This window comes from Canis lupus, chromosome 8, assembly GCF_048164855.1.
Source record: "Canis lupus baileyi chromosome 8, mCanLup2.hap1, whole genome shotgun sequence".
Lineage (NCBI taxonomy): Eukaryota > Metazoa > Chordata > Mammalia > Carnivora > Canidae > Canis > Canis lupus.
The window spans coordinates 19,266,560-19,279,569 of NC_132845.1; the positions used below are offsets into that span (position 1 = coordinate 19,266,560).

Below are 13,010 nucleotides of genomic sequence, written 5' to 3' on the forward strand. Positions count from 1 at the left end.
ATTTCACTTAGCATTATACTCTCTAGATTCATCCATGTTGCTGCAAATGACAAGATCTCATTCTTCTTTAATGACTAATATTCCATTGTGTATATACATATACCACATTTTCCTTATCTATTCATCATAATACTTGGGTTGCTTCTATACCTTGGCTATTGTAAATAATGCTGCAATAAACATCGGGGAGCAAGTATCCTTAGAATTGGTGTTTTCATTTTCTTCAGGTAAATACTCAGGAGTGGAATTACTGGATATGGTATTTCTAATTTTCGGAAGAACCTCCATACTTTTTCCACAGTGGTCACATCTATTTACATTCCACCAATAAAGCACGAGGGTTGCATTTTCTCTACATCCTTGCCAACACTTGTTATTTCTTATTTTTATAATTTTAGCCATTCTGATAGATATAAGATGCAATGTTTTTGATTTTCATTTGCCTGATGATTAGTGATATTGGGCCTCTTTTCATGTGTCTGTTGGTCATCTGTAGGTCTTTGAAAAAAATGATTATTCAGGTCCTTTGCCCATTATTTTTTTAAAAGATTTTATTTATTCATGAGAGACAGAGAGAGGCAGAGACATAGGCAGAGGGAGAAGCAGGCTCTCCATGGTGGCCATGACACGGGACTCGAACCCAGGACCCCAGGATCACATGCTAAGCCAGAGGCAGACACTCAACCACTGAGCCACCCAGGCATCCCTGCCCATTATTTTGATCAGATTATTGTTATTTCTATTATTTTGGTGCTGAATTTTATAAGTTCTTTATGTGTTCTAGATATTAACCCCTTATCAGATATATCATTTGCAAATATCTTCTCCCATTCATAAGGTTGTCTTGTTGTTTGGCTACAGCTTCCTTCACTGTGCAAAAGTTATAATTATATTTTGGTATAGTTCCAACAGTTTCTTTTTGCTTTTGTTTCAGTTGTCTTAGGAGACATATCTAGAAAAGCGTTTGGCAGCAGCTGTAGAAAGAAATTACTGACTGTGTTTTATTCTAGGAGTTTTACAGTTTCAGGTCTCACATATAGGTCTTTGATCCATTTTGAGTTCATTTTTGTGTGTGGTGGTAAGAAAATGGTCCAGTTTCATTCTTTTGTATGTGGCTTTCCAGTTTTCCCAACACCCATGTATTGAGGAAACTGCCTTTTTCTCACTGTATATTCTTGCCTTCTTTGTGATGGATTAATTGATCAGAAAACCATATGTTTATTTCTTGCATTCTCTATTCTGTTCTATTGGTCTATGTGTCTATTTCTGTGCCAGTACCATGCTGTTTCAATTATTGTAGCTTTGTAGTATATCTTCAAATCTGGGATTGTGAGGCCTTCAGCTTTGTTCTTTTTCAAGACTGCTTTACCTATTTGGGGTCTTTTGTGGTTCCATACACATTTTTAGATTATTTGTTCAAATGCTGTGAAGAATGTTATTTTGCTAGGGATTGCACTAAATATGTAGATTGCTTTGGGAAATTTAATAATACTAGTTCTCCCAATCCACAAGCATGAAATATATATTATTAATTGGTTATAGTTTTCAGAGTACAGAAGGTCTTTTACTTCTTTGCTTAAGTTTATTCCCAGGTGTTTTGTTCTTTGATGAAATTGTTTTCTGAACTTCTCTTCCTGTTACTTTATTAGTATACTGAAACACAGCCAATTTCTGGGTATTAACTTTATATCTTGCAATGTTACTGACTTTATTACTTTTAATAGCTTTTTTGGTGGAGCATTCAGGGTTTCCTATATATAGTATTATGTCATCTGCAAATAGTAGAAGTTTTACTTCTTCCTTACCAATTTAGGTGGCTTTTATTTCTTTTTCTTGTCTGATTGCTATGGCTGGAACTTCTAGTATTATGTTGAATAGAAGGGTGACACAGGACATCCTTGTTTTGTACCTGATCTTATGGGATAAGCTCTCAGTTTTGCACCATTGAGTATGATGTTAGCATTGGGTTTTTCATATATGGCCTTCACTGTGTTGAGGTATGTTCCCTCTAAACCTGTTTTTTGAGAAGTTTTATGATGAATGGATGTTGGATTTTGTCACAAGCCTTTTCTGCATCTACTGAGATGATCATATGATTTTTATCCTTTGTTTCATTAATGCGGTGTATCATGTTGGTTGATTTGTAAATATTGAACCATCCTTGTGTCTGTGGAATGTCTCACTTGATTGTGGTAAATGGATCCATTTAAAATATTGTTTAATGCAAATTGCTAATAGTTTTCTTTTGTGTGTGATATCTTAGTTTGATTTTGGTATCAGGATAATATTGGTTTGTAGAATGTAATTGAAAGCTTTCCTTCCTCTTCAATTTTGGGATAGTTTGAGCAGAATACATATCAACTCTCTTTCATGTGTTGTTAGATTTAACCTATGAAGCCACCTGGTCCTGGACTTCTATTTACTTATTTTTTGGTAGCTTTTTTGATTACCAATTCAATTCATTACTAATAACTGCTTGGTTTAGATTTTCTATTTCTTTTTGAATCTGTTTTACAAGGTTGTATGCTTCAGTGAATTTATCCATTTCTTCTACATTGTCCAATTTGTTGGTGTGTGATTTTTCATAGAATTCTCTTCTATTCCTTTGTATTTCTCTGGTATCAGTTGTTACTTCTCCTCTGTCATTTATGATTTATTTAGGTTCTCTTTCTCTTTTCTTGATGAATTTGGCTAAAAGTTTAGCAATTTTGTTTATATTTTCAAAGAGCCAGCTTCAGATTTTATTATTTTAAGACCATATGCAATTTATATCTGCTCTGGTATTATTTCCTTCCTTCTACTTTGGGTTTTGTTCATTCACATGTAGGGTTCGATTATTTTAACTTTTTCTTGTTTCTTAAAGTAGGCCTATATTGCTATATATTTCCCTGTTATAATTGCTTTCACTATGTCCCAAGGGTTTCGGACTGTTGTGTTTTCATTTTTATTTGTCTCTATGTATTTTTTTTTTAATTTCTTCTTTGACTTCTTGGTTGAACCATTAGTTGTTTAGTAGCATGTTGTTTACGCTCCACATATTTGTGGTTTTTTCCTTGCAATTGATTTCTAATTTAATATTGTTCTGGTTTGAAAAAATAGAATTTCAATCATCTTAAATTTATTGATATTTGGTTTGTGGCCTAACATGTGACCTATCCTGGAGAATGTTCCTTGTGCATTTGAAAAGAATGTGTATTCTGGGTTTTTTTTTGTTTTTGTTTTTTGATGGAATGTTTTGTTATATATGTGTTAAGTCCATCTAGTTTAATGTGTTGTTCAAAGCCACTGTTTTCTTATTAATTTTCTGTCTGGATGATCTATTCATTGCTGTAAGTGGGGTGTGAAAGTCCCCTACTATTATCGTATTACTGTCAATTTCTCCCTTTGTGTCTGTTAATATTTGCTATATGTATTTAGGTACTCCCATGTTGGATGCATAGACATTTATAATTATTATGTTCTCTTATTAGAGTGCTTTCTTTATCTTTATATAATGCTCTTCTTTGACTCTTGCTACAGTTTTTATTTTAAAATCTACTTTGCCTGATATAAACATAACACCCCTGGCTTTTTTCCCCCTATGTCCATTAGCATGGAATATCCTTTTACAGTTCTTAACTTTTAGTCTATATGTGTCTTTAGATAAAATTGAGTCCCTTGGGGTACCTAGGTGGCTCCGTTGGTTGAGTGTCTAGTTCTTGATTCCAGCTCAGGTCATGATCTCAGAGTAGTGGGAGAGAGCCCTGCCTCAGGCTCTGTGCTCAGTGGGGAGTCTACTTGTCTCTCCTCCTGGCTTATACTCACTCTAAAATAAATTTATAAATAAAATCTTTTTAAAAAGGTGAGGCCCCTTTGGCAGAATGTAGCTGGATCATGTTTTTAAATACATTCTGCTACCTACCCTGTGTCTTTCAGTTGGAGTGTTTGGACCGTTTCCATTTAAAGTAATTATTGATAGGCATATACTTCTTACCATTTTGTTAATTGTTTTCTGGTTATTTTTGTAGTTCTTCTGTTCCATTCTTCTTCTTTTACTTTCTTTGTGATGACTTTTCTGTAGTGTTAAGTTTGGCTTTTTTTCTTTTCTGTGTATCTATTACAGGTTTTGGGTTTGTGGTTACCATAAAGTTCATATATAACATCCTAAGTATATAGAGGTCTATATTAAGTGATGATCATTTAAGATCAAATATATTCTAAAATTCTTTACTGCATCCTCCATTTTTTATGTATAGTAAGGACAGTATATCCTAGTTTAGTGGTGCTTAACTTTTATTTGCCTGGGAAGCTCTTCATTTCTCCTTAAATTCTGAACAATAAACTTGCTAGGTATTGTTTGTTATAGGTTTTTTTCCTTGCAGCACTTCAAGAACATCATGCCACTCCCTTCTGGCTTGAAAAGTTTCTGCTAAAAAATCAGCTGATAGCCTTATGGGGTTTCCCTTGTATGTAACCATTTTATTTTTTATTCCTAGCTTTTTAAATACTCTCTTTGTCTTTACCTTTGACATTTTAATTATGTGTCACGTATGGACTTCCTTCAGTTTATCTTGTTTGGAATTCTGTGCTTCCTGAACCTGGATGTCTATTTCCTTCCTGATGTTGGGAAGTTTTCTGCCTGTCTCTCTCTTCTCCTTCTGGGATCTATATAGTGAATTGTTTGTTAATTTAATGTTGTCCAAGAGATGCTTTAATTTACCCTCACTTTTTAAAATTATCTCTTTTTCTTTTTGCTGTTCAGTTTGGGTGCTATCCATTATCCTATTTTCCAGATCACAGATCTGTTGTTCTGCATCCACTAATCTACTGTTGATTCCCTCTAATGTATTTTTCATTTTGGTTATTGTATTATTCAACTCTAATTGATTCTTTTTTATATTTTCTATGTCTTTGTTGAAGGTTTCACAGAGTTTTTCCACTCTTTTCCCCAAGCTAGCAAGCACATTTAAGATCATTACTCTCAACTCTTTATCAGGTATACTGCTTATCTCCATTTCATTTAGTTCTTTTTCTGAGGTTTTGTCTTATTCTTTCTTTTGGAGTATATTCTTCAGGCTCTCCACTTTCCTTGACTTTCTGTATGTGTTTCTATGAATTAGGTAGAACAGCTATTCCTCCTAAACTTGCAGGGATGATCTTGGATGTGGCTGTCAATGTAGACTGTGTGCTTGGTGACTTTCACTGGCTAGTGGTTAGTGGTGTGGCTTGTATGGACAGAGATTCATGGGGCACTCTGTGCTGGGGCTGCCCTGGTGGTATAGCTGGAGCTGAAGTGGGCATAGTCTATGGCGGTCTGGGGCTCTCTGAGGAGGGGGTATGCTTGCAGGCTGTGGGGGTCTTAGGGCTCTACATGCAGAGGGCACTTTGGCAAGATAGCTGAAATGGATTTAAGCAGGGGTGTTCCTGGGCTGTTTGCTTAGCATGTGCCACGGCAGAGTGGCTGGAGCTGAAGTGTCCAGGACAAAAAGTGACTCTCTGCAAAAAGGGTGTCATAGCAGGACAGCTGAGTGGGGTTCAGGCTGAGATACTAAGCATAGGAGGTGCCATGATAGGATGGATTAAACCAAGATGGGCAAGGGTTAGGGGTTCCCGGGGTACTCCATGCACGGGGCACCCTAGTGGGGTGACTTAAGCTAAAGCAAGTATGAGCTGGGAGGTCCTAGAGTACTCTGTGACAGAAGTACCTGAGCAAGCTGTCTTGAGGCAAAGTGGTACAGGCCTGGAGTGTTCTGGGGGTGCTTTGTGCTTGTGTTACCTTGGTACAAGAGCTGGAGTTGTAGTTAGGGCTGACTGGGGTGGCTCAGTGTGTGCTATGTTGGAGCTTACCAACATGGTAGGTTGGCTAGGGCACCCAGAAGCTGCTCCTGTTCATGCCATCAAGGTAGAGGAGGAATGTAAACTGTAGAAGTCCCCAGCCCCTCCTATGCAAAGAGAGTTCCAGCAGTCCCTCCACCTGCTTCCTGTTTGATAGAGTTCTAGGGCTGGCTCTTTTAAACTGTGGCTTTTTTTCTGTGCCTCAGGGCCTCTGGGGATGGTGTGGGAGGGGCCTGGGGACCACTGAGGTTGCCCACCAGCTATGGCATCCAGACCCTGCTCCCATCTGTACTTGAGGTAAAGGGGGATTATAAACCATGGTGCTTGCCAGACTCTCTGACCTGGAAAGAGTTCCAGTGACTTCCCTGCCATTTCATGGAGTTCTAGGGCTGGTTCCTTTAAATTCTCGTTGCCTTTTTAAGCCATGGCTTTTTTTCCATGCCCAGGTAGGCAAATCTGCTCCTAGTCTCTCAGTACTATACCTCCCTACTGCAGTTTGCAGCATCAGGATGGAGGACCCTTCCACCATGTCTCTTAGAAGCTATTTAGTCAGCCCTCAGTTCTTTCAGAAGGTGTGCCCCTGGAGGAGGTGAGTTCAGGGTCCTCTTACATTGCCATCTTGAATGGAAACTCTCCTAAAGAACTACAGCTGTCTCTAAAATGATACTAGTACCCTCTTCATAGTATGTATAGCACCTGGTATACAGTAATAACCTTATAATTGTTAGCCACTATTGTTGTTATTAGTATTCATATAGTATTCCTGATAAATGATCATCTAGACTTTTAGTGCTGGAAAGCACTTTATAGCTCAAGGTGATTCCTTCCCAGTGTTCAACAACCCCAATACTAAATTGTCCTCTATGTCCTGGTAATGGCCACTCATAGAGCCAATTCTGTCCTCTTGATAGCAGTTTAGCATCTCTCTCATGAAATAGTTACCTTCAAATATATAAAAAAACTATCACATATCCATGATATCATCTACTAAGATGGGTTTCCAGGGAACAAACCTGTAGGTGTGCCCATCACTGCAAAGCCAGCACCTAGTCTCATATATACTGAGTATTCAAACTAAAAATGGAAAAATAAATGACATTAGGATGTTAGTAAGAATATCCTCAAAGTTAAGACTGCTTTGGCATTAAAGGAGGTATACAACAAGTCAGGAGTAGAGCTATAATTCATTTGGATTTAAACACTGAGTCAAGACCTTCATATGCCAGATGCTATACTAGGTATTGGAGATTAAAAAAAAAAAAAAAAGGTAATATGGTTCCTCCATTAGTGATCTATTCATGCAGCTCACAAATAGGCGATTCCAAGGAAAAATGCTCCAGGGATGTCTGAAGAGATGCTATATCTGGATGGAGAATATTAAGTCTGCTCATTATTGGGATGGAGCAGAAGAAAAGAGAGATGTTGTAGGGATTAGAAAAGGGAAAATCAGAGACAAAAAAGAGGTGGATATGTTGAAAGCTGGTTCAACAAAGAATTCAGATTGTATGCTCAGTTGTTGCATGTGTGGCTTGGGAATCTGATGAGACAAGGTCTGTGACATTTGAGTTACCTTAGCCTATGCAGAGCATGTACTGCAGATCTAGAATTATATAGTTTTTAACTTCACTGTTGAAAGTTCAAACACGAACACATAACTGTTGATGAACTTCACTAATTTATTAGTATCCATCCACATAATGTCAGCATTTTGACTTACCAAATATTTTTATTATCTAAGGAGAATCCCACTGCTCATGGTCTCTCTGTAGAGGCCTTTTGAAGAGGCCTCTACATGCATCTCTTCACCATGGCTGGCCCAATCCTTGGAGGGAACCGCTCTTCCCTGACCCCCTGGTGGACACAGCAGGCACTGCAGCCACATGTTGCAAGCGAAGTCAAAGTCTCTCCCCCTCTGAGTAACCCTTTATCATAAGGATGCAGAATCAACACTGTTCATATTCAAAGTCCACTTTGAGAAGGGCCTCTCTGCTTTGGTCCATGGACTCTCTATAGAGCCTGAACTGAGAGTAGACATCACAATGCTTTTTCTGAATTCAGCAAAATATACACACACTTTTCTATACCAACAACATCATTCCTCCTAACTTATGCCAAAATAACCAAAGACCTCATACTTATTTAGTAGTATGCATTGTTGTTCCAGCCTCCAGTGGGTCTTGTCCCCTAGTGTTCACTCCTTTGTGCAGTCATCTGCCACATTATGCCAGGGTTAGTCCGTGTGAGCAAGCACATACAGAGGACGTGATAATATGCTCTGCCAAGATTAGGTTATAAAGGACACTCTCCCCCCACTCTCTTTCTCTTAGATCACCTCCAGAAAAAAACCAGCTGCCATGTCCTAAGCCTTACAAAGAGGTTGTATGGTTGAGGAACTAAGGAATGGAACCACCAGCCATGAGAGGCTGGAACCACCAGCCTCCTTCTTGGAGGCAGATCTTCCAGCCCCAGTGAAACCTTCATGTGATGTAACCCTGACTGACAGAAGGAGAGATCTGTTTTAGAAATGATCCCGGTAAGCCAGTCTCAGATTCCTGACATTCAGAACTGTAATATAATAAATTCATTTTAAGCTTTTACATTTTGGGGAAATATACAGTGATAGATAATTAATAAAAAAAAACAGAAGAGAGGCAGTAGGGGGGTCAATTGTAAACCCCAAATCCTATTCTTCTAGGAGGTCATCCAGGACCGGCCTTTCAGAGTGATATAAGGCATTTTTGTTTGCTTACTTCATGGAAGATTGCTAATGTACTGGGGAGAAGGAAGAAGGTAAAATGGCTGAAATACATTGCTTTCAATAAAAATGCTCTTGCTACTTAACTATGATTATAGTGATAACAAAAATGCCCTGTCATATAACGGAGGTATTGATGTACACTTCCCACCATTTCTGAAAGTTAATACAAAAACTCATAACATGGATGGTTGCCTCCAAGGATGCTGTATAAATCCAGCGTGCTATTATTTTCCATTTTTAATGTGAATTGACAAGGGCCACTTTAGCCTGTTAGCACTTCCTTTCTGAAGAAGAACCTCGACATCTTTTAGTGCCCCCAGCAGCAAATGACTTATGCCAAAGCCTATTCTTCTTCTTTAGACGGAAACCCTACTGACACCTGTTATGTTGTCTATTAGATAAAGAAGATTTTATACAGTATGGGTGAAATGGGAGCTCCACCACCCAGAAGGAATGCGGGCTATAGCCCTTCCTCTTGGCAGCCAAAGGAAAATTGTGGTAGTCAGGAAAACAGTTTTGAGTGCCTGATTCTCACAGAGAAAGGCATCTGTGCCAACTGAAATGCCAGGTTACCTTTTCCTTATTCTCAGCTCCACAGACACAACTTCATTAGTCCTGAGTCTATTTTACGAAGCCTTTTTATATCTGCAGGTTGTCATTCTGACTTAGTTACTAATCCTGGTCACATATTAAGGGCTTTGATTAAGCAATTTGCTTTTTTCCTTCCTCTCTTCCATCTCATTGAAAGATTACAGAGTTTGAGCATGAGGTTAAAGGATTACATCTGAATCCTGAGAGTCCCGACACTGCTCCAGCTGCCTGTCATTTCCTGGAGTGGTTACTTATCTGTCAATATTTCTTCCCTTTTTTCCCAAGTCCCAGGCCTACTTGATCTTGTCCGTTTGGCTCGGCTGGTGGAGGAATAACAAGGGTCTTCCCATCATGCATCATTCTGGGATACATCATGACAGAGAAATCTCAAAGCCCAGGTCAATTATAACAGAAGATGTGCACCACCTCTGCCCCTGAACGTCTTCTGGGGCTGCAGTTGTTTAAAACTAAGTCACCTGAAAAATGCAAGGAAATGTGTGTCTGGTTCCTGGCTGGCTTTCTGCTTGTTTAGCAGGATACAAATAGCAGAAGACTAATACGCCATGTGTGTGGTTTGTGGTCAGGAAAAGGGAATAAAGTTGGCAGCTACCTCATTGTGCTGTAATTACTTTTTAATTAGAATTCATTGAATACAGATGGATTCTTCTGTTCTTTCGCCCACTGATGTTTTTAATATTCCCACATCAGATATTATGAGGCAGTAGCCAGCAGTGAATTACATAAAATAACCCTGTAGCTGGTAGTGACTTACAGAAAGTAACCAACTTAACCATTTGTCTTAGATGAAAAATGATCTTACACCTTTTTGTGGATTCTATTGCTGGTTTGTTGATGTAGTGTTTGTTTACTCTCATTCCTGCAGGAAAAAAAAATACCATAGTTCTTGTATCAAATTACTGTAACTGACTGGAACATTTTTATTTCAAATAATGTACCATCATATTTTTTTTTCATGGTGACACTGATAAATTTGCAGGATTTCTCATTTTTTTTCTCCCTCCTTCCAATGAATAATTTGAATCAAAACGTGAAGGGAATATACAATTTCATGCTGTTATAAAAAATCATTGCTCATCACATTCTAATTGTAACTAAGTTTGAACCTGAATAGCTATTTGCAGTATTTTGATAGAAATAAGAAGTAATTTCCATTTTTTTGCTCCAGGGTCTCTCTACATGAACTGACATATGATGCATTTTTGAAGTCACACTTAATAATTCTCTTTTCATTATAAACAACCGCACCCTTGTTGCATAGCAAACCTGAAATTAGGCTTACATAGGCCTATGTAATATACCTAAGAAACATGATTTATTCTAATGTAATAATGGCATAGATTTATAAAGCTTGACTACTCCATTGCTCCTCGTTATGGTTGTAAAATATTTGTGGCCGCTGTGGGATTTTCTAGATCATTATTTTAAAAAAGGAAAAACCCATTTTGACAGATGAACTGGGGCCATTCTGAGCAAATCACAGATACTTCATATAACAAGGCCTCCAAAGAGGGGAGCATACACTTATTACTATGGCAACCTGGATCAAAACACTATTTTAGTGGAGAGTTTCCAGTTTTACAATGCAATGATGATTGTTTATAGTACCACTGAAACCAGATTCAGCAAAGGTTTAAGAAATGAGCTGACAAGAGGAAAATCATTATAGATAAACTGGGGATACCTGAATGAGATAGCATGGAATCTGCCATTATTTGATCAAATACTGAAATTTATTGCCCAGGACAATAGAAACAATGGAAGAGGATCGAGAAGATGAGAAACATCCTAAAGTTTCTTCTGGTACAACGGTTTAGACTAAGATCAGTCCTATCTTGTTAAAACTTTGAAAGCAAAAAGGTTTTTTTTTTTTTAAGTACATATCTTTCACATCCCTTATTTTTCTATCTGCAAAATACCTACTTGTAACTTTAAAGTTGTGGGCTAACACTTCTTTTCCTAACATATTCCATTTGACAGAGTGTAACACGGCACAACTCAAGAACTGTGCTCGTCACACAGGGCTGTGTGCTTGCACATGTCTACACGAAGTGACAGCTGGCTGCAGCCCTGCTCAGTTATTTTTATATAAATGGAATTTTTACACGGAAAGAGAAAAAATCGTCTGGATCATGAGTTGTTCATTTTGCTGAATCTATCTCAAAATATCTAAAGATACCACTGGGTCGACAAAGTACACTGAAGTGAATGGCTGAATAATGGGTTACTTATTTAGCAACTATTTATTGAGCATCTTCTATTTGCCAATCAGTGTGTGCCAGGGTATGTGTGCAGTGTAAACTTGATGGCCTAGTGGGAGTGTGCTGGAAAGGGCTATAGAGAAATATTGAAAGATGCAGAAAGAGAAAATTACTGGATAGGAGTGGAATTAGGTTCCCTTCCAATATTTATTAACCTGGATAGTCTTTCAGTCTTAGAAGGGAGAAAGAAAAACCACATTTACTGAATTGTGCTTTATGCAAAGCTTTGTGCTAGGAGTTCTACATACAATTATTTAATATCCTGGGAAATTGCAGATACTATTATATTTGTTACTTACCTGCAAAGGTAAGTAAACTGAAATCAGAAAGGTCTTATAAAAACTCTTAAATGCTTTGAGCAAATACATATGTAGCACTTATGTACCAGGCACTGTTTTAAGCATGTTACAAACTTTAACTCATTTAATCCTTGAAATCTTACCCTACCACGTAAAGCAGTCCTACTATTATTCCCATGTTACAAATAAGGAAGAGGTTGAATAACTTGCTCTAGGCCACATAGCTAGTAAGTGGTAGGGGTAAGATGTGATCCCATGAAGCATGCATGGCTACCCCTGTGTACTGGAGGCATATGTTGGACCTAATCAACAATCTGTAAGTAATCAATAGCTTAAGTGATCAACAATGTGACTGTGATCTAAGTCAGGCCTCCTGCTTTACCATACACCATACACTTAGTTTTCAGCTTCTTTGCCTGCAGAGTCAGATATACACTATAACTGCCAAATATCTTAAGCATCAAATATGTTTTATTCATATAACTTAATTATTCCTCTTCAAGAATAAAATAATGCCCCAAAATCATTTCAAAGATTTTACTTTCCTTGAGTAACAAAGAGATCACAAAATTATGGATCTCATCAATTGCTCAGAACCAAATTATAAATAGTTTCACAATATCAAAAAGTTTTGAATACCTTTAGTAGCCTCATATTATTGTGAGGTAAATAGTCTGGCTATAGAGGCACCTGGGTGGCTCAGCAATTAAGTGGCCAACTCTTGATTTCACATCAGGTTGTGATCTCAGAGCCCTGGAATCGAGCCCCAGTCAGGCTCTGTGCTCAGCCGGAAGTCAGCTTGAGGATTCTTTCTCTCTGCCCCTCCTTGCACTTGTACACTGTCTCTCTAGAATAAACCTTAAAAAAAAAAAAACCTATCCATTCTTATTTGACTGAACTAGTATATGTTTATAAATAAAGTGTGATTTCAAAGAGAAAAGCATCTGTCTAGAGAGATGTGGTACTATTGCAAATGTGTAATGAATGGCATCACTGTTGGCCACCAGCATCTGTTTTCCCCTTGCTTTGATAGTGGTACCCTGAATTTCCTTTGGGGAAAAATCTTAATCCCCATCTCTCACTTTTCATGTTGATGTACTGAGAATAGATTCAAGGTTCTAAGGTATCTTCTGTGGAGAGAAACTTTTTCTTCATGTTTTACTATTTGGGGACCCTTGGATCATGTTTTTAAAATTATTATTTAAATTTCCTCAAAGATTTGGGAACAGGCAGGGTCATGCACTGGAAAGAGGACTTGCCCAATGGTTG

At 37.9% G+C, this 13,010-nt stretch overlaps 1 long non-coding RNA gene across 1 annotated transcript in view; it reads left to right on the forward strand.

Moving 5' to 3' along the window:
- The window catches only part of LOC140637933 (uncharacterized), a 34,846-nt gene extending 25,069 nt beyond the window's left edge, over positions 1-9,777 (forward strand). The window contains exons 3-4 of the long non-coding RNA XR_012035038.1: positions 8,142-8,347; positions 9,449-9,777. This is a non-coding gene — a long non-coding RNA (uncharacterized lncRNA). The remainder of the gene's footprint in view (positions 1-8,141; positions 8,348-9,448) is intronic.
- Positions 9,778-13,010: the final 3,233 nt, after the last annotated feature.